Here is a 25924-nt window from a genome sequence, read left to right on the forward strand (position 1 = left end):
CGTAAAAACAGCAAGCTCTTTCGGCCTGAAGCGGTAGGAAGACGACCCAGGAAGCCAGCGGAACCTTCCTCACTGCTGCCTCATTCTTGAGACATTCCCGACCCGGACAGGCTTATCGTGTTTTCTCATAGGAATGGAGGGAAGAAAAAAAAAAAAAAAACATCATGGAAAATGAACGTATATAATACATACCTTTCTGTAGGTGCATCGCTCAGCGCTAGGCCTCGGGTTGAAATGAAATGATTGGAAGTCAGCTCAATGTTGCCATGGTTCCTGACCTTATTATGATATTCAAACGTTAAAATCAAATCTCTTTCTAAATGAATGCTTTCACTCAGTCACAGATTGGTTGACTGGGACGAGGTCTCACCATTGCTCTAACGTTTATTAGCAATGCATTTGCTGACACACTCATTTCAGTCTCAAACTTTAAACGATTCTTCGTTTTTATTGGCGAGATCGTCTCTTGTTTATGTCTAGGACTGTCAATCTTACAGAAAAATAATACAGATCCCAGAATGTCGCCCTTGTCCTAAGTGTGCACTATCTTGTGCCCGCGCAGCGAACTCGACGTCTCACCACCCAACCAATGAATTCCTGCGTATTGTAAAATGAGCGTTTACACGCCCAGCAGTGCGGGCGGTAGCAGTTTACATTAGAGCTTCAAATGCTAACTTGGCGCTAGACATGCAGAAGAAATAGAAATCATGCGAGCAGTATTCTACGCTACTTAAACAGCAGTACTACCCAGAACCGTGAAAAGAATTACGTAATTTTCTCTTTTGATGCAGTTATATTTTTTAAAACGTTACCTATTATAACACAGAAATATATTTAAACGACAAATCGAATATGAAAATTCTTCATATCAAACGGGCTCTGATAAGTGGTTTATTTAGCATAAATATTAAACAAAATTAAAAACAACTTAAATTTGGGGTTCATCACTAACTATTTGATTTGAAAATAACTTCCCTGGATGCTGTCGTTTTAAAAAGAAAGCACGAGTTTAAATTTTAGACACGCAGGACACTTCAGAACTATATATTTACCAGAGGTGTTTTGCTGAACACTACAATACTGTATGGTTGATAAATACTTTATATGATTCTTAAAAAAAAAACAGTCTTCAATACAAAAACAACAACAAAAACCGCGGATTTGAGAAACTCGGAAAGGAAAAACGTTAAGGAATTTGTCCAGTGTTGGTGGCAGCAGGTACTGAGCAACTACCATTAAAAGAACACGGTACTTACGTTATCCAACCAATAGCCTCAAGCCAACGTAAGAGTGAGATTTGGAAGACCACAGTTACATCACAACTACTGGTCAGTCAGTACAGCACTACAAGTGAAGGCTGCTCGTAGTCGGTTTCGGATGATATTAACTCTTGACACACGCCGCCAGACTTCGCCAATCTGTGGCGTGCACACGGGAAGGATCTTTAGTGAGCGGTTTACGTTCCTGGTATACGTTAGCGTTATGATAATTAAATCGTGAATATGCGTTAATCCAAGAGTTTGTGTGATTTCAGAGATATGTCGTATTTTAGCCAATACAAATCTTTCTTTTTTCATCCTCTACATCACATGCAAAGATGAGATTAACGGAGAGCTTCACTAGTAGTAGTAGTAGATCGCGTATGTGAAAACTCATTGATATTAGGCCTAACAGTGGTCGTCATGGGCGGAGCAGGCGAACGTTCTGCAACGAGTGTCTGTCGTCGAAAGGCCGATGGTGACCGCGCTTTCTTCCCACACTTCGCCGCCTGTGTGTGAGGCCAACCCCTAAGAAAATAAACAAAGATGTCCCGGACGGGCCCGAGGGGGTGAACGATTATAAAGGGCCTGAGCATCACGTTTCATGACCCCTCGCACTGTGTTCTCCACTCAAACAAAGCAAATGGCACAAGACTTAAGAGGGAGTACCCTGCTTTCCACATGTAAGGTTTTTTTAGGTGTAACTGTTCATGTAATGTTGTTGGCTGACGGTGCGATTCCTTGGTAGAGCTTGATTTTTACTTTACTGTTATCAGGAAAATATTTTCTCGTTGTACGAATGCTTTAATTAAAGTTTTGCACGTATAACCTATATAATATATAAGAAATAATATAGTACAACAACTTCTTAAAGTAAGAAAAAAAGTTAAGTCCCTGCTATATCATCTTTCCGGCAAGATTTCTTCATAACTAAATTAAACTAATATAAATCAATAATCAAGCTGTATAAAATAACTAAGCAAACATATGTTGAATCATTTAATAAGTACATTACAGTACTAAATCACCAAACACCTATTACGAATTTATAAACAAGCTTGTGATAAATTTACCTTGTCACAATCAGTAAGTCGCTCCTTGTAACAACTGTCACTATATATGTTACAATCCATACAGTGGCTAGTTGTTTATTTGGATTGTTCTTCTATTAGTAGTTACAGACTTGATTATTGTATGGATTTGCTAAGTTGTTTCGTCGAATCTTCAATGCAGACGATAACTATAACAGCTCTTCTAAACCACGATATTATTGTCACGATCTTTCCTCGACTGAATGATCACCTCGAGTAACGCAGATCTGTCGTGACCATGGAAGGACACCAAATCCCGGCGCAAGTCATTAACAATGGGCGAATTAATGCTTGTCTGTTGGGGTGGCGATATACGGCGCGATGAAAATGTGACACATAGTGTTGCAAAAACGAAGCAATCTGATCTACTCTGGCTCCCAACAAAATCGATAAATATATATGTGTGTGTGTGCGCGTGCATGTAAGTGTGTGAGCGAACTCATACGTGAGATTCTACTATGGGCAAAGTTGTATTGTTCTAATATGCTAAAGAAACCGTGCCAGGGGGTAGTGCTAGCTAGTAATTGTGTCTTCTAATTAGAAACTGAGTGAGCTAAAAATTGACATCACCCACGTGACTCGTGCAGTTTCCTCGTGGCAACAAGGAAACTTCTTCATCCATCTTACAACCTGGTTTGTATATTTTAAATTTCGCATGATGAGATTCTCATCAGACGTTTATCATATAAACTGATTATAATGTGAATGTTGTAATTTATGACAACTAATTTCCTAATAAAAAGGTCGTAAACCAACAACGCATGATTTGGTTAACGCTTTCAACATTAATGTAATAATTAAGAAAAACAGAATATAATGCGCATGGGTAACTTAAGCTCGGAATGCATGATGGGGTTAAAAAAATGGCAGATTTTAGGCTTAAGCGAACTGTTAAAAATTGATTCAAATGTAGACATTTAATTCTTGATAAAGACGTAAGTAGGTTGAAACGTCAGGTACATTAAAACTTTCTTATCTGAAGTTTGTATTCATATTTCTTATAATGATAATTTCTAGTCTTTAGTGTGTACTTAGACATCTGAATCTAAGCAGACTTGTAAGTTGTAACCGAAACGGTAAGTATACGTTTTGTTAAAGTATGAAATTGTAAACAAACAATACTGCAGATTTAGGTCATGATGTAGTGATACAAAATTATTTTTGTTATTTTATTCATTTGAAATTGTATTTTATATGTATTTGCCAAACTGGCACTGCTGTATTGCAAAGCATATATATATATATTACTGTTAGATTATGACATGTTATTGATAATATTACAACTAATACAAGTGTCACAATGTGTCGTTAGGCTTAAGAACTGTATATGCATGTACGTAGACGGGGGATTGTGGAGGAAGGTTGACGTGGAGATCGCACCCATGAATATATGAAATATATTTAAGTTTTATATATTTCTGCCTATGCCTCTCATATGTTAGAAATATTTTATCACTAAAATACAATGTAGATACAGTATAACAAAATTTGTTGCAGAAGGAGCAGCTCTGTCTTCCAAAAATTATCAAAGTAAATTTTATTATAAATTTCAAATTTTAAAAAAATGAGAAAGACTTAACTCCACAATATGTACTTTTTTATAAATTAAAAGAACATTTTTTACTATATTATACTATTATAGCCTAGGGATCCAGTGAAATTTGAAAACCAAATTGTGAAATCTTCAATCAGAATAACATTCTTTTACAAATATTAAACCAAAGAAGATTTATGTTGGGCAGACACCTAGTCCAGTGGTTTCCATCCCTTTGTATGCCATTTACCCCCAGTTAGACCTTTTAGCCAGCAAAATAACCCACAAACCTGTAAAATATTTTAAAAAAATAATAAAAATATTAATAAAATGGTACATCAAAAGAAATAATGTGTTTCAGAGATTTTCAAATGGACAAATTCATAAAATGCAAATTTTGAAATGTCTTGTGGCTTTGTTAATTCATGGAACCCACAGTGTGCATTCTATGGTGAGTCAACAATATGAGAATGTTAAGTCTTGGATAGTGGAATAGATTTGTAAATCGTGAGGCTTGAGGGATAGTTTATTTTAATAAATGTTTTTCGAAGGTTCTCTTGTACCCACATATCTCTGGGTTACCCATACTACAGGTTTGGAACCACAAATCTAGCCAAAATTAATAGCAAGTTTCCTTTTTTTACTTGAACACCAATACTTGAAATTTCATTGTAAAAACGTGTCAGAAAAATTGGTGATTCCAAAGTAGAAACATGTCTCTATTACCACGTAACTAAAGCTGTATGTTTAGATTTAGTGAACAAGGAAGTTTAGTTCTTGGTACTCTTTATAGGAATTTGAATTTGAACTTCACTTAATTCTAGCATATTAAAACCTAATATATTAACAACAATGAACAATTTAATCCTTCAAGATTATCCTTGCAGACTCACCATTGAGAAAAACTTAAAACCATCTTTTATTTCTCAGCAAATTATTGATTCCCCTTTAAAACTTATAAAGTACCACTCTCTGTAAATGCTTATGGCAATTTTCCATAAGCCAGTCACTCTGTTATAAAATAAAACTCTTAACTGTAGCCTAGCCTGTTCTTTACAACTCTTAAATTTGTGTCCTCCAGTTCTGTTGTTTTCAGAATATAACACAAAGAAATTGCTGGCTTTTATCCTTCAATAAGATCACCTTCTACTCTTTTCTTAAGAGAAACTAACCGATCCTGACTAATTCCTGTCAGATAACTACTTCCATGACTTGAGTGACCTGTCTACCATTATGCCAATATTCTTTTATCAGTCACACTATTGAGATGGTTCCCGCCTAACATAAATGTGTAATCCAAACTATGATAACCCAAATGCATTACCTTACACATTTCACAATCAAATGACTATCTCACCGTTTAAAGAAAAATCCTTCTGGTCACTCCTAGCCAACAGAGAATCATGTCTAGATAGTTTTATTACTACAGTTGAAAATGAAGTAATTCAAGCTATTAACTCTGACTCAAAAGTATGAAACAATCTCTCCTATATTGAACATTCTGCTCTAATTTCACTGAAACAGAAAAATGAAAGCAATATTAAACCAGCTGATAAGGCAGTGCCATTGTCATTCAAGATAAATCCAACTACATCAACAAAGCTTGCTTACAACTTAATGACACAAACCACTATAAAAAGGTAGATTTGGAACCCACACTGCAATTTGTTAAAATTATTGAAGATATGCTATGTAGTTTACAGAAAAGCCAACACATCAGTTGTGAAACATTACAGTTCTTTTCACCGAAACACCCAGTTCCAGGTTGCTTTTACATGTTACCACAAATACACAAACCCAACAATCCTGGTCGTCCTATTATTTCTAATTGTGATATGCCTACTGAAAACTTATCTGCTTATGTTGATCAACACATCAAAGATATCCCCCCCCCCACGTTTGACGTCATACATTAAAGATAGAACACGTTTTCTAAACATGATCTCTGACATTAACAGCAATGGAAAACTTCCTCTAAACACTATTCTCCGTACACTGGATATTTCTTTTCTCTATACAAACATTCTCCACAAAGAAGACCTAAAAGCCATAGAATCTTCTCTGCTAAAACTAGACAAACCCAACACTCAAATTATTACAGACTTAGCTGAACTAGTACTTACACTTAATGGTTTTGAATTTAATAATGAGTGCTATATTCAAACAAGATGGGAGATCTAGAGACGGAGCTGTTGGAAATTTGGCACAGACAAACCAACATTTTGGAGATATTACATTGATGACATTTTTTATTTGAATAAGAGAAAAAGATTCATTACTGTCCTTTTATCAACATGCTAACACCTTCCACAGTTCTATTAAGTTTATTATAGACTACTCCACTACCCAAATAAGTTTCTTAGATTTAAACCTAACTTTAAAAGATGATGTTCTACATACCGATTTGTACCGAAAACCAATGGATAAACCACAATATTTACATATTCAAAGCTGTCACTCTCCACTCACCAAACACAATATCACATTCAATCAAGCACTTAGATTAAAGAATATATGCTCTGACAGTAAGAACTATGATCATCATATTAATTCTTTGAAACAGACTGTGACTGAAAGAGGTTATAAACAAAACACTATCATCCAACAACTCGACAAAGCTAACAATATATCACGTGAATCTATCTGTCTTGAGATAATTACCTAAAACCAATTCTTCTCATGTTATTATCTATTACCCAAAAACTTAAAAATTTACCCCTGATACTAAAGAAACACTTTTACTTCCTTCAACTTAATGATCGACTATAATCCATTTTGACTAAAGTTCCTGTCATTTCTTTCAGAAAAAATAAAACTTTGCATTCACACTTAGTTCATGATAAAGTTAACTTTAAGTTGACACCAGGTGGAAGTCATCCTTGCAGTAGCAAGCGATGCCAAACCTGCAAGTTCGTGCAGGAAATGGACAAATTTTCCAATGAAGACAACCAAAAGCAGTTCAAAATCACTAAACCCATTAACTTGCTTTACAAAAAATATTATTTCCTTAATCCAATGTCAAAAATGCAACTTTCAACATGTAGGTCAAATTAAAACAACTATATGGGAATATTTTAATAACCACAAATCAACAATCAAAACAAACAAATATTTTGCTAAATATTTGTTCAGTTTACCAATTAATCCAAGTAATGCTTTATTATCTCTGCATCCCACAATACACCTAAAAATACCAAAAAGTTAAATGCCATCAGTAAACTTTACTTATTAACTTTTTATATCAAACTATAATTTTTCCCACTGTGGCAGTCCAACTAACAGGTTTATTTTGTTTTTCTTTTTTCCCTCAATTCAACCAATCAGTGCATGTGTTGAGACTTGGACGGGACCAAAGTCAGTCAGTTCATGTTATACTATCATGTGGTTGTTGATGTCATGTGACCTTTAGCATGCACTCATTGCTGTGAAAGTAAATAAATATACGTACGCCCCCCCCCCATTTCCTAGTATAAACAGTAGTGATGTTAGGTTATGCAAGTCTGGCTCCTGAGTTTCTGGGCTGACTCCTAGATCTGAAAATATTTGTCGAGGCCTGATACATGAAGACTGTTTTCAGTTCATACACAATATATACTTGTTCAGTCTGCACCAACAATCACATTCCTCTTGATGGCTTCAATGTGGAACCTGTAGTTCTGGAGGTACAATGCCCACTTCATGATTCTTGCACTGTTGATTTTGCACCTGATGTACATTACGGGAAACAGTCTGTCTTCACTCTATTGCAGAAGTATGCTCCAATTCCAATGTCTTGTGCATTGGCCTGAATGTTGTACAGTTTGTTGAAATCTGGCATTCTAAAGATTGTTGAACTTCCTAACTTGTTCTTCAACTTCTGGAATGCCATCTGCTGTGGTTGTTCCCACTTCATATTGTTGGGTTGACCTTTCTTGGTCAGGTCTGTCAGTGGTGCAGTGACTTCAGCATAGTTTGGGATGAACTTCCTGTAGTATACCACTAACCCCAGGAAGGATTTGACTTGCTACTTGATTGTTGGAGCTGATGCATCTTGTATGTCAGGTTAGCCTCTCCTCTTCCATAACTATCTGTTGTTCCCCCACCTTGTGTCCAACACAGAATAGCTGATGTAGAACTTAGATGGTCTGACCTGCTTCCCTCACTCACCTGAACAGCTCTCTGAGTTTCTTCAAGTGGTTTTTCCCATCTGGCTGTGTGGGTAAGAATGTTATCTACAGATTGCTCAATGTTGGTGATTTTGTGCAACATCTTTCTCATCATGTGATTGAATGTCACTACTGAGTGATCTAACCCAAACAGCATCCTCTTGAATTGGTAGCATCCATTTGGTATTACTAAAGCTGTCTTCTCTTTTGTTTATTCATCCTTTGGGATCTGTCAATAAGCTTTACTGAGGTCAGTCTTGGTAAAGAACTTGGCCCCATCTAATTTTGCCATGATAGCCTTTGAGTTGCCATAGGTTTGGAGTCAAATTTAATCAAGAGATTCAGCTTTTGGAAAACTGTGCAGAAGTGGTTTGAGCCACCACATTTTTAATGATTACACTTTGGAACAGTAGACTGAATTTGATGGCTTAATGATTTTGGCTTCTAATGTTGTCACCTCAACTTCTTGCTTGATTAGGTTTCTCATTGCATAAGGCATCTGGTAGGGCTTCACCTTGACTTGATCTCGGTTATGGTCTTGATCTTGTATTCCATAAGGTCTATCATGCTTGGTCTATCTGTGAACACATCTACATACTGACACAGTAGATCTTATAACTCTCTTCTACCTGCCAGTCAGTTCTTCACTGTTGTTGATGTCTTTGTATGTCTCATTTCCACCCAGTGGTCTTAAGTCTAATAGGTTTTCATCTTCTATGACAAAATTGCTGTCTTCAGGTTCTGCATCTATTACAACCACACCTGCAATATCCATCTGTGCCTCAATAGCTGCACCCATTAGGTCTTCATCCCTCTTGAAGTATCTCTTCAACATATTGGCATGATAGATCTTGGTCATTACATCCAATTTTACCTTATAGTCCATTTTGTTGACCACTTCTTGCACTTTAAAAGGTCCTTTTCACTGCAGAGTGAGTTTGTTATTGTCTGTGGGTAGCAGAACCAAGACCTCCTCTCCGGCCTTAGAATGTTGATCCTTAGCCTTCTTGTCATAGAAGGGATTCTGACTGCCTTCAGCTGCGTACAAGCTTTCTCGAGTGAATTGACAAGTCTCCTCTATTCGGTTTCTGAGGTCTAATGCATACTGGCATGTGCTCCTCACTTCTGACTCTTCTCCTCCTGTCCACAATTCTTTTAATATTTGCATTGGACCTTGTACTGTTTTTCTGTACAGTAACTAGAAGGGTGAAAATCCTGTAGTTGGTAAGCAGATAATACTGCCTGCAGGTACCTGTCCCAGTCATATGGTCTTTTCTGGCACGTCTTTTTCAGCTTGCTCTTTAAGACTCCATTGACTCTCTCACAAAGTCCATTACATCTTGGGATGTATGGGGTGATAAAGAGTTGCCTAGTTCTGATGAGTCTGCACACCTCTTACATCAGTTTTGAGGTAAACTGGGTCCCTCTGTTACTCAACACTTCTTTTGGAAAGCCTACTCTACAGAGCACTTTCAGGAGGGCTTCTGCTACTCTCTCTATCTTCAGCAATGTTATGGCTTCTGGGTAGCATGTCACAAAGTCGGCTACTTTGAGCATGTACCTGTTGCCCTTTTCGGATACAGGTGTTAGTGGTTCAGTCAAGTCCACAACTATTCTGCTTAATTGCTCTTCTATGAGAGGCATCTCACCCAGTGGCACCTTGGCTACCTTCCCTCTGAACACTTTCTATTGGTAGATTTCACACGACCCACAGAATCTGGTCACATATGCAATGACACCTGGCCAATGGAAGTTGATGGTGATTCTGTCTACCATCTTCTTTGCTCCTAGGTGTCCTCCCACAATTGACTCATAAGCCAACTTTATCACTTGAGTCCGGTATTCTGTTGCTACTATGATATGTTTAACTTCTCCAGCAGAACTGTCTTGATGGATCCAATACAAGCACTCCCTTCTGGTCCTCTATTCTGTAAGTCCCTTGGGATGTATGCTATCTCTTTTAGGATCAGCGAGATTTCAGCTGTCTTGAATTGTTTGCGTATTAGTAGATCTGCTAGTCCTTTAAAACTATCTTCACAGGCCATATCAGTCCAGTTTGTGATGTATTACCATAGACATGCCACAAACTGAAATACAGTTTCTCCAGGGTCAGATTTGACTTCTCTGAACTGCTGGCAAAAACTTCATCGATAAGTTCGTAACATTTCAGCAAAGGATTTTATTGTTTAATTAATCTACAAACTGTAAAATAGTTTAATTTTAGTTAAATGTACAGTTACTGGGTGGGTAGATTAGAAATAGAAAATAAATGCTAGTCAACTTCAGTATGGTTAGAGGTAGTTGAGGGGTAAATGGGTTTGAATTTATTAGATGCAACAGAAGTCTATAGTAGGTTATGTTTGAAAATTATGGGCTTGATTGTGACTTTCAGGAAGCTGAAAAAACCAGTGCACTACAATTTCAGAGCTTATTTGAGGATAAGTTGGAGGTAGCTTTGGGGAAGATTACATTATTAGAGGATAAAAATAGTAGATTGGAATTAAGGAAACAAAAAAGGAATTGTATAGAATTAGGGTAAAAGTTGTTTTGGGGAGAGGATGAGAATGTGTGTGCTGAGTTTAGAAGGTTGCAAAGTCGTAAAAAGTTGAAGCTTTACAGAAAGGTTCAGTAAGCATTCTGAAGGTACTGGTCTCTAATAGATTTTAACACTTGGCTGTGTGCAACAAGGAAAGAGATGAGCAATAGGTTTATGTAATGGAGGACTCTCTCATAAGGTACACAGATAAAGTTCTATTTAGAAGCATAGAAAGACTAGGACTAGAATTACAGGATGTTATAGAACATATTTTACAGTGTAGTTGCTGATACCAAGAAACACTGCTTTTGTAGTGCATGCTGGAGCAAATGATGTTGGAAACTGTAAATCGGAAAAGATGCTTAATAAGTATAGAGAACTCTTAAAGGTTTAGTGATAGAAACAGATGTGTAACCCTTTTGAGGGTACTCCCTTTGTTAAGATTCAGGAGTGAATTAGTTAGCAGGATCTAAGCATTAAATGATTATCAGGGATTTTCTTAGTGCAACAGGTGGGTTTGATAGACCTATGGGAGAATTTCCAGGATAAGGGTTAATTTTATGCTAGAGATAGCAAGTTAGGTAGCAGAATGTTTGAAGAAGTTCTAAGCACACTTATAAAAAGATAAACTAAACATGCATAATGGTGAATGAGCTTTGTAAATTTGAAAAACCAAATTGATATAATAGTTAGGACAACAGCAGTTTAAAAAAAAAGAGATTCAGAGCATAACAAGTTAAATAATAATTTTAAACATAAGTTTAAGCTTTAAGGATAAACATAGTAGATTCAAATAAAAGCTTAATTATTACTTTTCTAATGTTAGGAATATAAAGAAAAAAAATGTATAATTCCAATATGATACCTTACCTCTTCTCTCATAATAGCACTTCTTGACTTGTGCTGCTCTCTCTCTATATGCAATTTTCATGCACCACTAGCCTTAATGTCTCCACCTACCTTCACATGATTCTTTGTGGTATAGCTGCACCATATCATTCAACAACTCTCTACCAATAGGAGTGCAACACACTCTCCTAGCACATCTGACTTTCTCTGTACTGTAGAGCACTATCATCACTTCTCAATTTGGCATTACAGTGTACAGTCATGCTCAATTTTTGTTCTGTGCTTACAATTCTCTTGTGCACTTTTGGTTAATTCTAATGTGTTTTGACAGCTTTTAGTTTGTTGTAATTTATTTGCTGCTTAGTTATAATTTGTGGAATATTTTTCTATTTCCACATAATTTTATTACAGTGTCTTCTGTTATGGATCCAGCCACTACACATCCACCACCACTTACTGCTTTTGTAGCTTCAGGCTCCACACTTTTTGTGGAGGAGATTTTGGCCATGATGCGTTGCAAATTTTAAACTATTTTGCAGCCTTATATGTCTCCAGAACTTCAACCAGATCTCCTATTTCTGTGGGAATCTGGTCCTGATGAAGAGGATTTGGACAGCCTTTTCCCACCTTCACCTTTTGATGAACCATCTCATGCTACCCCTCTAGATTTCCCTCTTTCTCCTTCAGATTCTTTGGTCATGATTTCTAAGGTATCTTACCTATTATCTCTCCTCCATCCACTTCCTTTCTTAGGCTATTCACAGTTCTCTTGAAGGGTTTTTGGCAGATACATGTACCCTTCTCTTTTCCACATTGGCACACTTATCTTTCTCTACTTTATCCCTTCATATATGACTGCTTTGTTTGTTGGAATCTTCTTGGTATGGATGCCCTCTTGTCTCACGTTTGCTGACGTTTGCCTACATATTTGCTAATTGTGATATCTCCATCTATTTTTGGGGATATCCTGATACTTTGGAGTCTCTGGTGGAGGCTGCACATGAACATTCCTCCCTTGTTTCTCATCTTTTCCAAACCTCTCCTACCTTTGTTCCCATTTCTTGCTCTCCTGCATCCTCCAATCTACCAGTGCCTTTTTTGGGGTTTCTACTGCAAGTCTCCAAATTGCCCATTGCTGTGTTTTCTGACACCAGCTTTGTTCTTGACTACCCCTTTGGCTCTGTCACTGTGGGGGCACTGTTAGCCAGATTTGTTCACCTGTGGCACCCATTCACCACGTACTTCTGGGTTCTTCAGATTTTAATAAAAGGGCAATTCCTTCAATTTTTTGTCCCTCTTTATGTTCATGACCTATTTCTTTCCCCTCTCATCAGGATTCCATTTCATGCTAGCATCTCTTGGAGCTGGTTCATGACCTTTTGCACAAGGGCACTATTGAACAAGTATTTCATTCTTCTCCAGTTGTTCGTGGTTCCCAAGAAAACCAGGGATAGGCATCCTGTCATCAATTTCTTCATCCTCCCATGGTTCACCATGGAGTCTTTCCTCACCTTTTGCTAGTCATTCGCACTAGGTCTTTGGATGACCAAGGTCATCATCTCAGATGCTTAACTTCACTTCCCCATTTCTCCTGCATTCAGATGTTATCTTTGGTTTGTTCACAAGAGTCAAGGGTTTCAGTTGTGTGCTCTACCTTTCATTTTAGCATCAGTGCTATATATCTTCTAACATATGGTCAGAGCCTCTGCCCACCATTTTCATACTCATGGTTTGGGGTTCTATCATTATATGGACAACTGGTTCTATTTATCTCTATCCCAACAAGCCTTTCCCTAACATGCCCATTTCCTCATACAGGAGTCAGCTTGTTTGTGATGGCTTGTCAAGCTGGAGAAGTCTTATCTCACCAACAAGTAGTGTCTTATCCATTTGGGAGTATTTTTCAACACTTACCTCAACAAGGCCTAGCCTTCTCCTCTTCGCCTGAGAAGGTCAAAGCCAAGTCCTTTCCTTCTTTACCTGTGTGCAAGTATGTTTTATCAGGCATTCAGAGCATTTGTTCATTACTCATATGCTCTCGGGTTGCACTTTCCTCTTTCTTTGGTCAATTGGCTACTGTTCTCTTGTTCTGAATAGGAATCCGCATGTTACCCTTATCAGCTGCTCCTGGAGGCAGCCTTGATGGCCTGTTAATCAAGTTGGAGAAGTCCTTACTGCAACCTATCCAATATCTTGTTCATTTGGGTGTTTTTCTTTTTCCACACACATCTCAGTCGGGCCTGCCCTTTTCTTTGACTTTGTCCTGTGGGTTTTCAGTTCAATTACAGCTTGTGAAGTTCTATTGCTTTTAGGAATGTGGTCTTCCATAGTAGCCCTTATCCCCTTAGGTCAAGCTCATATGCGGGCTCTTTTGTGGGATTTTTGCGACCACTGGAATTTCGCAGGGATCCTTTGTTGGCTCTTATTACCCTTCTTCCTACCCTTGTTGTTGATCAATGTTTGTGATTAGATATGACTCACACATCAGCTGTGACCTGTTTCCTCCTCCTCATCCAGTTTTTCGGATTTCATAAATGCTTCCCTTTGGGAATGGGGGCATGGGTTGATCAATTGGTAGTTTCAGGGTTTTTGGTCTGCAGCCAAGAGGAGGAAGTTGGAGCTGGAGAAGCCATGGAAACCATGGCTAAGATGGTCAGGAAAATGCTATCAGAAGGACTGAACATGGAGTGTCAAAGATGAATGAAATCACCTGGAGAAGAAGAACAAGAAGATAGACAAATGTGTAGGTCCAATCCTGGCTGAAAATTATTGATAGCCAGAGAAAGAAGACGAGGAACTTGGGACCAAAACCAATGTAATTTGTGGTTAAGGGATGTAGTAAAAGCCTCAAGATGAGGAATACACCACTGAAGTCAAAGCCAATGGAAAACAAAAGAATTGAGAGACCACTCTTGGGATAAATGTTGTCTGGACAGGAATCTAATCCATGACAAGAGCAAAAGCATCCAGAACATGACATGCAATGATAGGAATGTCGTGCATGTGGGTCCCAAGAGATCCAACGTATGAATACAGAAGGATGGAGAACAGGTGCCATCCTGGTGATTGAGATAGCAACCACTGAAGAAAATTCGGATCATTACCAGATGATTTCTGGCCAGATGGAGAAAATAAACCAAAACACAACCTATAGCAAGAAGCTCCAGGATACTGACATGATAAGACCTCCATTACCTTTTCCTCTGTCTCCATTCCTTCTTTGCCACCCTCAGTTACTGGTGTTTCATCCAGACCTTCCTGTCTTCTGTCTTTATGCCTTGTTTTTGGTCCTCTGGTCATTGGTGAGGTGTGATCCAACTTTTCCCAATGGTTAGCCTCTGGTTTGTTTCATTTGCCCTTCCTACATGGAAGTTTCTCAATGCAGATGGAATTTTTCTGTCATTGATTTTTTGGGTCCAGGATTTTCCCCTGATCAACCCACTGTTTTTTGTCATGAGGATTTTCTCTTTTGACTTTTGGATTGGGGGTCTTGTTTCTCCTTGGTCTTGGATTTTCGGGCAGTCCTCTCCCACATCTTTCTTTTTTTTTCTGATCCTGCAGGTATTTACCTCTCCTACACTTTTCCTGTGATGTGTTCTTTCTGGATTTGTTATCCACCATGGCAGGCTGCCCTTCTGTATGGGGGGATAGTAATATGGTCCTGCACTGCCTCACTTTCCCTACATTCGGTCCACTCTCCCAGTGCTCCTTGTTTCACCTGCCCTTATGTCTTCCTTCCTTCTCCTATTTGCCTTTCGATGTCAGTGGTTTGTTTATTTGCCATCGATGTTTCATGTACTCTTTATCCTTCTACATATCTTTTCTTTTCTCTGGATCATTTTTCTTCCCTAACACTTTGGCAGCTTGTAACGATAATTCCTCCATTTAGCTGCTTTTTCTTCCTTCCGTTTCACACCTTTATACTCATCCCAATCTGGATAGACTTCTATGTCTTATACACGCTCTTCTGTGTTATATTGCCTGCACAGCTTCCTTCTGTGATATCCTTTCTTGCTTCTTTCTTCCTTGGCATCTGTCCTCTGTTCGTGTTCTTTCCCCTTTCTCCTTCACCAATTGGGTTTGGCTCTTCAGTTGATTGACTTCTTTCTTGTCTTCCTCCCATAATTTGTACCAACATTGTTCTGTGAGAAAGTTAATGATTAGCTTGGATGAATTTGTAATGACTCATGTCACATAGTTAAAAAGCCAGAAAAATTTTGAGAGGAAAGGAAATTTGTCTACTTTTTGCATGTTATTAGTCTGTTTTCTTTGGTGCATTATTTAATTAAATAAAAATTAAGTGTATTACTATCATTAGTATAAAATAATTAAGGTTAACTTTCTTCAACAATCAACAGCAAGAAAAAAGAAGATTGGTTAAGAATTTTATTTCTTGTTTTTCATCTTTATTCTTATAAAAGTAACTAAAATATAAAAATATGGATCCTTTTAGGTTAATTGTGATTAGATTAGGTAAAATAACTAATAATAATATTATAATAAAAATGTTTCACGAGGCACACACACACGAGCAACTCTTGGATAATATAATTGTGAGCTGCATGTTTCCCAAGAGATTTAAAATTTACAATGGCACGGATAGTAGTTAGTCACAGTTCAAAGGGCAAATAAACAATAAAATTTATTTATAAATAGATGTACGCTATTGTGAACTTAGAGCTACTTAGGATAAACGAATGTAGTTTCATGTTACAATTTGAAGTCGTTCTAGAAAGGAAAAAGGTAATTTAGGTTTATTTCGATTTCTTTTTGGTGGGTACGAGGTCGATAAAATTGAGTTATTCCGTTTTGAGATAGGGTAGAGAAAATAACAGATAAGCTATAAAGTTTTACTGAAAAAAAGTTTGAAATACATTTAGAGGTTTTAGGGATTACATAAAGGAAACTTGAAATATTTTAAATGAGGAAATGTATTTTTAATTTTATCATGAAAATTACTTTGCACACAAACTATTCAAAACAAATACTCAGTATATTCTTTGACAAATCTTTATTTTATTAAAAATACTTCATTGAAAAATATTATTTTTTGTATGTGAAATTTTATGAAGACATACACACTATATTGAAAGTTAGAAGTATTAAATCAATGAAAACTTTAAACGAGTACAAAGAGGTCATGTGGTCGGTCAAATTTACCAAGCCTCTGTTGAGAGTAGGGTGGTGGTGTTCTGCTGGTGTAGATGAAGTGATATCCTCCAATATGAAATTTAAAAACAAATGGGAGTGAGAAATCAAAATTGCAGTTCACCCCTTCAATTGGGATTCCTCATCCTGCCCCCACATGGATGTCGGTTCGTAGTGGTCGGGTTTTGGATTTAGAGTAGAACCAATCAACATAAGTCCTCACATGTGTACTTCAGATGGCTATATTCCTCCCTCATTTATACTCCATCAGTGTTGTGGGTTACGGTGGAGGTAATTGCAGATTGTTATAGTTCTTTCCCATCAGCTATTCCTTGATGTTTCTTATTCTGAGGATGTTTAATGCATTGGGGTGGTTCCAGTCAATTTCACTTTTGAGGGAGATGATTTAGATTATGTAGATATGGGGTTCCTGGATCGATCTAACAATTTATCATATTCTGATATTCACATGTGCCCTGTTCATGTGTTGGGGGGTACTAGATTCCCTCCAGTCTCATGAACTTGAGGTGAAGATCATATGATCGTTTTTCCTATCCCTGCCAGATGGCTAGGTTTTGTATTATAGTTAATTTGCCACCAGTATGATCCTCTTTCCTACCCTCACATGGATGTTGGTTCCTGGTGGCCTGGGTTTTGGATTGTATTCCACTTGTCTGTGGTATGATTCTCTTTCCTACCCCCACATAGATGCCAGTACCCTGTGGACAAGTTTTGAATTGTCGATGGCTTACCGATGGATATTCGTTCCCAGTGGGATGGGTTTTGGATGTAGTTGACTTGCCATGTGTGGTCCGTCACACTCTAAACACTCTACACCTAGGGGCACATCCTTTTCATTTTACCCACTTTTATAATTTCTGGGATTGAGTTTCATAAATATTGCATGGTTTGGATCACTTTCTAGCCATAGTTCTCTCCCAACTGGATGTGCTCCTCTGTTTTCTGCCCATATATATAATATCTTTCTACCATGGGCAAAGAGTATACCTGGTTCAGAAGTGGTGTGGTTCCCCACATCAAATTTTAGAATCTGACTGTCTCATCTTAGGGAGTATCCTTCAGACACTTTCGAGAGATGCTTCTTTCTTTCCCTCACACTGGTCCCTCCACTTATTCAGTGTGGGATTCTAGCTAATTATGTGAGAAGAGGTAATGTATTGTATCAGAAATTATAATGTTTTTACACTGAAAATGTATTTACTTACCTCCCCTCATACTTTCCCCTCACTGAAAACTGGTGCTTCCATCTTCTGCCAAAACTCAAGGTGATTGTTTGGTAGAATTGAGTAGAGGGAGTCACATGCATCATGAGAGTATGTCGCACTCTTTTTGGCTGAGGGTTGACGCATGATGATTTGCATGAGAGACACATTGGAATCAGTCAATTCCAATGGAGGGGAGATAGAAGACTTGTGGCATGTGTAAAACATTTTATTGCATATAGCGGGCAGCACTGAACACGAATAGCTATTTATGTGAGTGATAAGTACTATCGGAAATACATTTTCAATCTAGGAAAATGTTAACATTTAGTAGTGTGCTGTCCATTCTCATGGGAATGTCAGTAGAGGGCAGAACAACTAAATAAATATTGGTCAAGTAGAAACCCAATGAGTCCCATGGACTGAGCAGCTCCTGGGCATAAAGGATACATGTTCTACAGTGATCATAGCATGAGTAAGTTAACCCCTTTAGAGGTGTAGCGTGAAAGTTAATTCATGTATTACTCAACCTCTAAAGGTAGTTTTTAGTGGATGGTAATAGTAATTTTCAGCCTACACATCTTGCTGACCTATTGATCAGTTAAATTTCACCAACTTTACATTTCAAATTTTGACCTTTGATATTCAAGGTCAAGTTCTGAACACTTTTGGTTGTCTTTTCTTCATCAGCCAGTGGGTTTTGTTTCCAATATTTTATGTACTGAAAATTCCAAGAATCCTGAATGTAAAGCTGGTATGATGACAGGAACCTTCTGTTTGGTGAGGAGCTGGACTTCTCCATTGAACCGAGGACACCTGGAGCCAGCCTGATGTTTCACCTATAGAAGCCTATTGATGAAGATGCATTGCTAGTAAGCATATCAAACATTCAGGATCTTGTAGAGTTGATTGTTGGTTTGGTGTTGAAGTCTCCTGAGGCTGAGCCACCATGTTTGGAGCAGACTAACATCCCTGCAATCTTGCCCTTGCTGGACAGAATGGTGGAGCTTGGTTTGCTAGAAGATTTTTTGATGACTGGCATGGAGGGGGGGATTGGCTGAACCATAAATAGCAGAACCATGGTAAGGAAAGAAAAATGTCAGACAACTTGGCAATGGGAGCCCTTACTACAATGCTTCATCGAAGGATAATAAACCATTGAGCAATGATGTCATCAGATGTGTGCCTGCCTCCATTATATCCCAAGCCTGAAGAAGACCTTTCCAGAGTTAAAGTCACCTCAAGGGGCAGCTGAACATCAGGGAGGTAGAAGCAAGATGTCCAGTGATACTCGACTAGCAACACCACCACATTCATCATCAACCGTGGTGGTTTTTGAGACCATCACAACCTTTCATGATCAGACAAAACTAACAAAGATCTCTTCACTAGTTGCATGATCCTCATTGTCCATTGTGAACTAGTGGGCCTCTGCTTCAACTTCAAGATTAGCACATCAGGAAGACACTGGAACATGGGATCACTAAAGTACAGGATTTCAAAGCCAGAGCTTCCCTCTGCAAAAAAAGACCCTGAGAGCTACCTCAACAACAACCACTTAAAGGATTGTTTTAACTTGTGATTTCCATTGTTAAAAACTTTCAATGGTGGTTTTAGTTGTCAAAGGATCTATTTTTGTGTCAATGTGTACTTGTATCTGTGTTAAAAGATTTATTTTTTGTTTATTTGATTATGTGATGTAATTTTCGGATGCATTTTTGTATATTTGCTAAAGGACTGTGATGTCTGTTTTTGGAAGCTAGAGTTAAAAAATTCTTTACAAGCATTATTTTAAAACTTATTGTATTTAAACTTTAATTGTTGGCTTGAGATAAACCTGAAGTAGGATAAACCATCCATTTCTATCTTTTTGTAGTATTAGGTGTTAATTCTGAATTTATTCTTTGTTCTGAGTATGTGTATGTTTCATATAACATGTGGTTAAGAAAACTTTTACATTGCTCTGTTTTAAATCACATTTGTTCTTTTGATGTTCTCAAAGTAGATAATACCTGTAACCATCTTGGGAGAAAATTGCTTAATATGACATTGTGTAGAATGTTGACAGTAGTATCCTTCACCACTTCCTCAGGTGATATCTAGAGGTTACAGCCCCCATGTTGTAATGAGAATGACCAGTCATGAGGCTAATGCATGTTGTGCTGGGTGAATGCTGGCATTTAAACAGTCATGTATATGGTTTCAACTTGAATTATGAATGTAGAAGAGCCAGTAGGGGTGATTGTCTGTTGTATGCAAGAACTACAAGTACACATTATGTGTTTGTGTTACATCATATAATAATAATTTACATTTTGTTCTACATTGGTGTCCGGTTTCATTATTCTATGTATCATTAACTCGTTTAATTAAGAGTTTTAGTAATACTCTGTAATGAATATCTTGAACAGATCTTCAGTTATTTATCAAACCTCTCCATTAGCTCTCAGTGATTCAGTTCACTTGAATATACTACAGACTGGATAGGTAGGAGAGATTTTTCACAGTAGAACCATTACTATTCCTCGCTTACATTAATGATAATAGTAAAGGCATAGTTGATACATGGTTAAGTTTGTTGTTGGTACAGTATAAATATCTTAGGTCAGTCTCTTTGTAACAAGGATGCTGTGATTTTACAGAGACTTAAATTATTTGAATAGTTATGCATGTAGATTATCCCAATATAAATTACACCAAATGTAGATGAGAATCTTCTTAATTATGTGGAAAAAGATCTTTGGATATTGGTTGATACAGTTCTGAAGCATTCAAAAGAGTTTTCTGTTGCAGGTAGTAACAGTAACAGAAGTTTGGTTTGTTTATATATATATATATAAATGTTCACTATAAATCTAAAAATGTCATGGTTTTGTTGTATAAGGTGCAAGTTTGGTCATATTTAGAGTATTGTGTGTAGCTTTGGTTCCAACATCTATTATATTGAATTGTTGGAAAAGGCTCAGAGGATGATTCTAGGGATGGGTGAATTGTCATAGGAATAATGTGAGATATCTTAACTTGTTCTCTCTGGAAAAGAAAGGTCAAATGATAATCTAATTTAAGTGCTCAAAATTATAAGAAATTTGATGCATCAATTTTATTTGTTTAATTCTGAGGGTAAGAGGTCATAAATATTGAAAGATCGGACACTTATTCTGTTGAAGTAGCTTTATTTCTTCAAGAGGATGGTAAATATTAACAAATTGCCATCTAGAGGAGTAAGAGCAGTTTGAGGGAAAAACAATGTATATTTCAAAGATCGAAGTTGTATTGAATGATTAGTTTTCTGTTTGTTGAGGAAGGTTGGGAGTCGAGACATCCTTGATGGACTAAGAAGCCCCTTGATCTTCCATAATTTATACTTATAATGTCACATATAAAAGTGTACATTTTCAAATTAAAGTTTTTGTTTTTTTACTATAGTTTTTACAAAATAGTGGAATGAGAAAGGTGTCATATTCATCAGATTCTATGAAAACCAAAATATTTTCATTGATATTGTTAATGCTATTTCTAACTGGCTTATCTTGTTTTAAAGCCTGATTATTGCATTGCGTAAGATATAACACAGTGATGAAATAAAAAAAAGTTATATATTTATAAAAATACCCCATTTTCTTGATCTTATATCTCGGAGAACAACTAATAACGGAAAAAAAAGAGTGTATTGAAATAAAATCTTTCAATTATGTAACATTTAGATATTTCTACACTAGTTTAACACCAGCACCTCCATAGTCACAAAAATAATAGAGACTTGTCAGATAGATAATGATTCTTAACAAAAGTAATGAAGGTAGGTGTATATAGATTAGACAATTCTCTTTATAAAGAGTGAATAGAGGAAGGTCGTTCAATTTTATAACAGAATGCATATTGTTTGGACTAAGACAACTATTTTTAATCATATGTTCAAGTTAAAATTTAAAAAAAACAATTCTAATTTTGAATTTAATGATTTCCCATTTTCTAATACAGGTATGCCAAACAAGTTATTGCTACAATGTTTATAAACAGAGCTCAGAAACTCACGTTTTTTACAAATGAGGTTTCACTTGCTGTATTTTGATTATTAAATTGATTAATTTATGTAGCAAATATTAATGTTTCTTGTTACCAAGTATGGTATTAAATATATTACTAGGGATAGCTTTTTTCTGAATTTTGGAATTTTAATTGCTCAAATCCCAGTTTCCCAGCCAATATTCTAATTCGTTTATTCATTTGCATTATATTTTGTCTTAGTCAAAAGTTATTAAACTATATGCATTACTTATCTAAGTTAAATAATTAAAAAATAATGCAAACACAAGAGACTGGTAAAACTAAGCATTTATTATTTTATTATTAAAACTGTTATCATACCTTATGAATGCTGTAATTGGATTCCTTTAGTATATGCATCACCATCGTCGAGAAACAAGAATAATGTAGTATCCAGAGTGTAAACAATTAAACTTGAGTTACAGGCAGCTTTCTTAAGTTTAATCAAGAAACTGCATTGTTTAAAAGTTTTCATGCAACTTGGTTAAACATTACCACCCTGAGAGAAAAAATCGGGGTATAACATTTGAATTTTACTGGTCTGGAAAGGGTTAATACAATCTTGAAAGCCCCAGAATACCAGGATTTCAACCACTGTGTTTTACAGAACACTTTGAGCTTTTAAAACCTAATTTATTTTTTAATCCAATAAAGAAATAATGCAAAATTATAAAATGTTGGGTGACTGTTAGTATTGTATACTACAACATGATCTTATCAGTTTAATTAGTTCCTGGTAATATTATTAATGCTATTTATTGCTGTTCATATTTATCACTTATTTTCTTGGGTGTACTTTATACCTTTCAGACGTAGTGTCTGATAAGTGGTTTATATATGCAGTGTCTTCATCCAGGGCACTATTCTGGATGCATGTAGAACTTATCTTTTCAAGTTATTGATTAATTTTATATATATACATATCACATGTACATATATTAGGAATTATTTATTTATTTGTTTTATTACTAAACCAATAAGGTCAAGAAATTGATTTACATTGATCACTCATCGTTATATGAAAGATTTATAGAAATTTATTTATGCTAGTGTTGTGTTTTCTTAAGAATTGGTGTTAGAACCTTGGTATAATTCTCCAGATCAGTGTCTTTAGGTTATGATTTTTTGTGTTTATCTTTTGTAACTACTATCTATTTTAATTTACAGATGTGCACTACTGCCCACATATAGCCACACAAGTATATTCATGTTTCATGTATTGGTAAACTGTATGGATTTTAGGAGTTAATGACTAATGTTTTTGTATGTTTTTAAGTGATGAAATACTCTTTTTTTCTCTTGTCAGAATTATTTTGCATTGCAGTCGTAGAATATAGATTTATAACAAACCTAAGTTGGCAGAACACTGTGAGATATTTTTGTGAAAATGCCATTAACAACGAAGGTAACCAACCAAAAATGCTTCAATGCATTTTGTCCATTATAGGTTTTAGTTTTTTTTGTGTGTTAATTCATGATGTTAAATACTTTTAGTTAGTTTGTAATATGAGATTGGCTTCATTAACATACAACTTGCATTTTATTTCTGATCTATATATTTCTCTTACTTTTGATATAAAGTTTCTAATAAGTTTAAAATTAACTTGTGCAATAATATGTATGTCTGGTAATGTTGAAATACTAGGCTACATACATTTCAGGCCATCTTTTACACTTCTTACCTACTCTCAGTATATATTTATAATAGATGGGATACATAAATCTACCATTTATACCTTTTTTATGTTCTAATATCAATATAAATGGCTGGAAGTTTGGTCATGGTTGGTTTATAGGAATAGTCTATTCTCATGAAGGTAAGAAATTGCTAATTTACACAATCATTTTCCTCTACATCTGACATTTATTCATATTTTCTGAACTTCTTTTGTCTGTATATGTTTTTACATTGTTTTTAAACTTAAATTGGTAACTTTTAGATCAGCAAATGGAAATTTAAAAATTTTTCATACACCTTTTTTTAGTCTGAATAAACTAGAACAGTGGTTCTCAAACTTTTTTGTTTGTGGATCACCCGAATTCTTTTTATCTTGGTGGACCACAATGGAATCTACACGGTAGGCTGTCACTTCATTTCACTAATTATGCAACCTTTCCACAGACCAACTGAAGGGAGACCATGGCCTACAGATTGAGAACCACTGATGTAGACGATATCTTTATCAATTGAAAGTTTGATATAAATTACAAAAATATGTTTTTATGGTTAACCAAAACTTTTTCTTTTTCACCTGCTTGTGATGTACTTCCTCAATGTAAAAAAATCATGCTGTTAATATTTGATAAGCCTCTAAAGTTAATGTCTCCTGTGTACCCTAGTTCTTCATTGGCCTATCACATTGTAACTGCAAATCATAGGATAATTTCTCAAAAATATCTTATTGTCAAGCAGTATACTGTCAAATTAAAACTTCTTACCGAATTTTGTGTGAAGGTTAAATAAATTAGGTATTGCTTCAAAACCTTATTTTGACTGCTTTATAATTGAATTTGTATTTAATGTATTATCAAACTTTTTAGGTTAAAAAATTAGTTTTCACTTCAGAACCTTATTTGGCTACTTTATAATATAAATAGTATTTAATGTATTATCAAACTTCTTTCAGTCCACAAACAAATAATGAAATATTTCTATGTACAGTTTTCAGTGTAAATATGAACTTAGGTAGTTATAGTATTAATGAAATGCCATGGGATAAATTGTGTTTATAGTGGTACTGCATTTAATGACCACAAATGTTCTGAGATTATTGTTTGTACAGTATATATATAGAATTTATAATATCAACTTATTTAGTAATCTTGCCTGTATCCATGATTCTATGTTAATTTAAATTATTTCTTCATTAATTAATGCATATTTAGATAATGTTTTGCTTTAGGGTAAACTTAACTATCAGAAAGAAATGGCTTTTTTTTTGTGCTTAAAATGACTTTTTCTTTTGCTATATGAAATTGTACTATTGGTTTATCAGTTTATATGAAATTAGCATGTATATTATTATAAAATGTAATTTGTGAGTTTACTTTTTTTTGTGTTTGGTAGGGTAAGGCTTGAATGTGGTGAAATATCAACTCCATAACTGTAATTAAAGGTTCTGGTTTGATGTCATGTTATGCTTCTTACAAGTTACAACACTGGGGTTTAATCTGCAAGAGTATCAAAAAAGTGCTTAATGCAATTCTTTTATTCATTTCAGTTTAAAAAAAATACATCTCATAACTGGAATCTACTAGATGTATTACTGAAATTGCTTAGAAATGAAAAAGTATTTTAATTAGATTGTTACTAAAATTTATATTCAGATGATTACCTTTTTTAACAGTACTAGACCAGCTCTTGTACTTAATCATACAACAAATATTAATAATTGAAATTACTTTTCCCCCTTTTTAAATGCTCAAATTAATCTAACTTTGAAGTATGCATATAAGCATATCACACTATAAATCTCTGCTTGAGTAGCTAATTGATAAAGAGAAAAAATAAAGTAATAATTCAGCTGTTTTTTATGTATTTTTTTTAGATTAGAAGCATTTGCTAAGTTTAATAGCAAAGTCACCAGCATAATTATGCATGCTTTCCATCATGAGATGGATAAGAATACACTAATTTCTGGTTCTTTTTTTTAATGAAAAAAACAAAAAAACATTGCCATTTGGTTTAATACTTCATGATTTTCATCAAAGATTATAATAATAATTGTTTAAAATTGTTGGAATGCACTGTACTTGAAATAGTTTCTAAGTTTTTAAAGGTATTTTTCTTAACCCTTTGTGACTGTAGCCATCAACAACAGCAACTGGAAGTTTATTAAACTTCAGTGAATACTTCATTTAGATTTAAGTGATGCAATACTATAAGAGTATCAGTCAGTAAGGCCCAGAGTTACATTGAAAGACTATTTACTTCAAGTATTTTGTATTAAGGGGTTAAGCACGTAAGTGTTAAAAGTTCTTGAACAGCTCAATAATTTTTGTTTTGTAATTTTATTTATTACTGATATGAAACACCTTTCATGCTGTTTTAATACATGTACTGAAAAATCTCAATAAACCGTTAGATAATGA

General features: G+C 35.6%; 2 long non-coding RNA genes across 2 annotated transcripts in view; both read left to right on the forward strand.

The window, feature by feature from the left end:
• The first annotated feature begins 1954 nt into the window (after positions 1–1954).
• Positions 1955–25924, forward strand: part of LOC111085897 — a 95656-nt gene continuing 71686 nt past the window's right edge. The window contains exon 1 of the long non-coding RNA XR_002610667.1: positions 1955–2983. This is a non-coding gene — a long non-coding RNA (uncharacterized LOC111085897). The remainder of the gene's footprint in view (positions 2984–25924) is intronic.
• LOC111085896 lies at positions 3095–25924 on the forward strand. The gene is made up of 2 exons (XR_002610666.1): positions 3095–3426; positions 23818–25924. It is a non-coding gene; the product is annotated as an uncharacterized LOC111085896 (long non-coding RNA).

Source organism: Limulus polyphemus, unplaced genomic scaffold, assembly GCF_000517525.1.
Source record: "Limulus polyphemus unplaced genomic scaffold, Limulus_polyphemus-2.1.2 Scaffold701, whole genome shotgun sequence".
In the NCBI taxonomy this organism is placed as follows: Eukaryota; Metazoa; Arthropoda; class Merostomata; order Xiphosura; family Limulidae; genus Limulus; species Limulus polyphemus.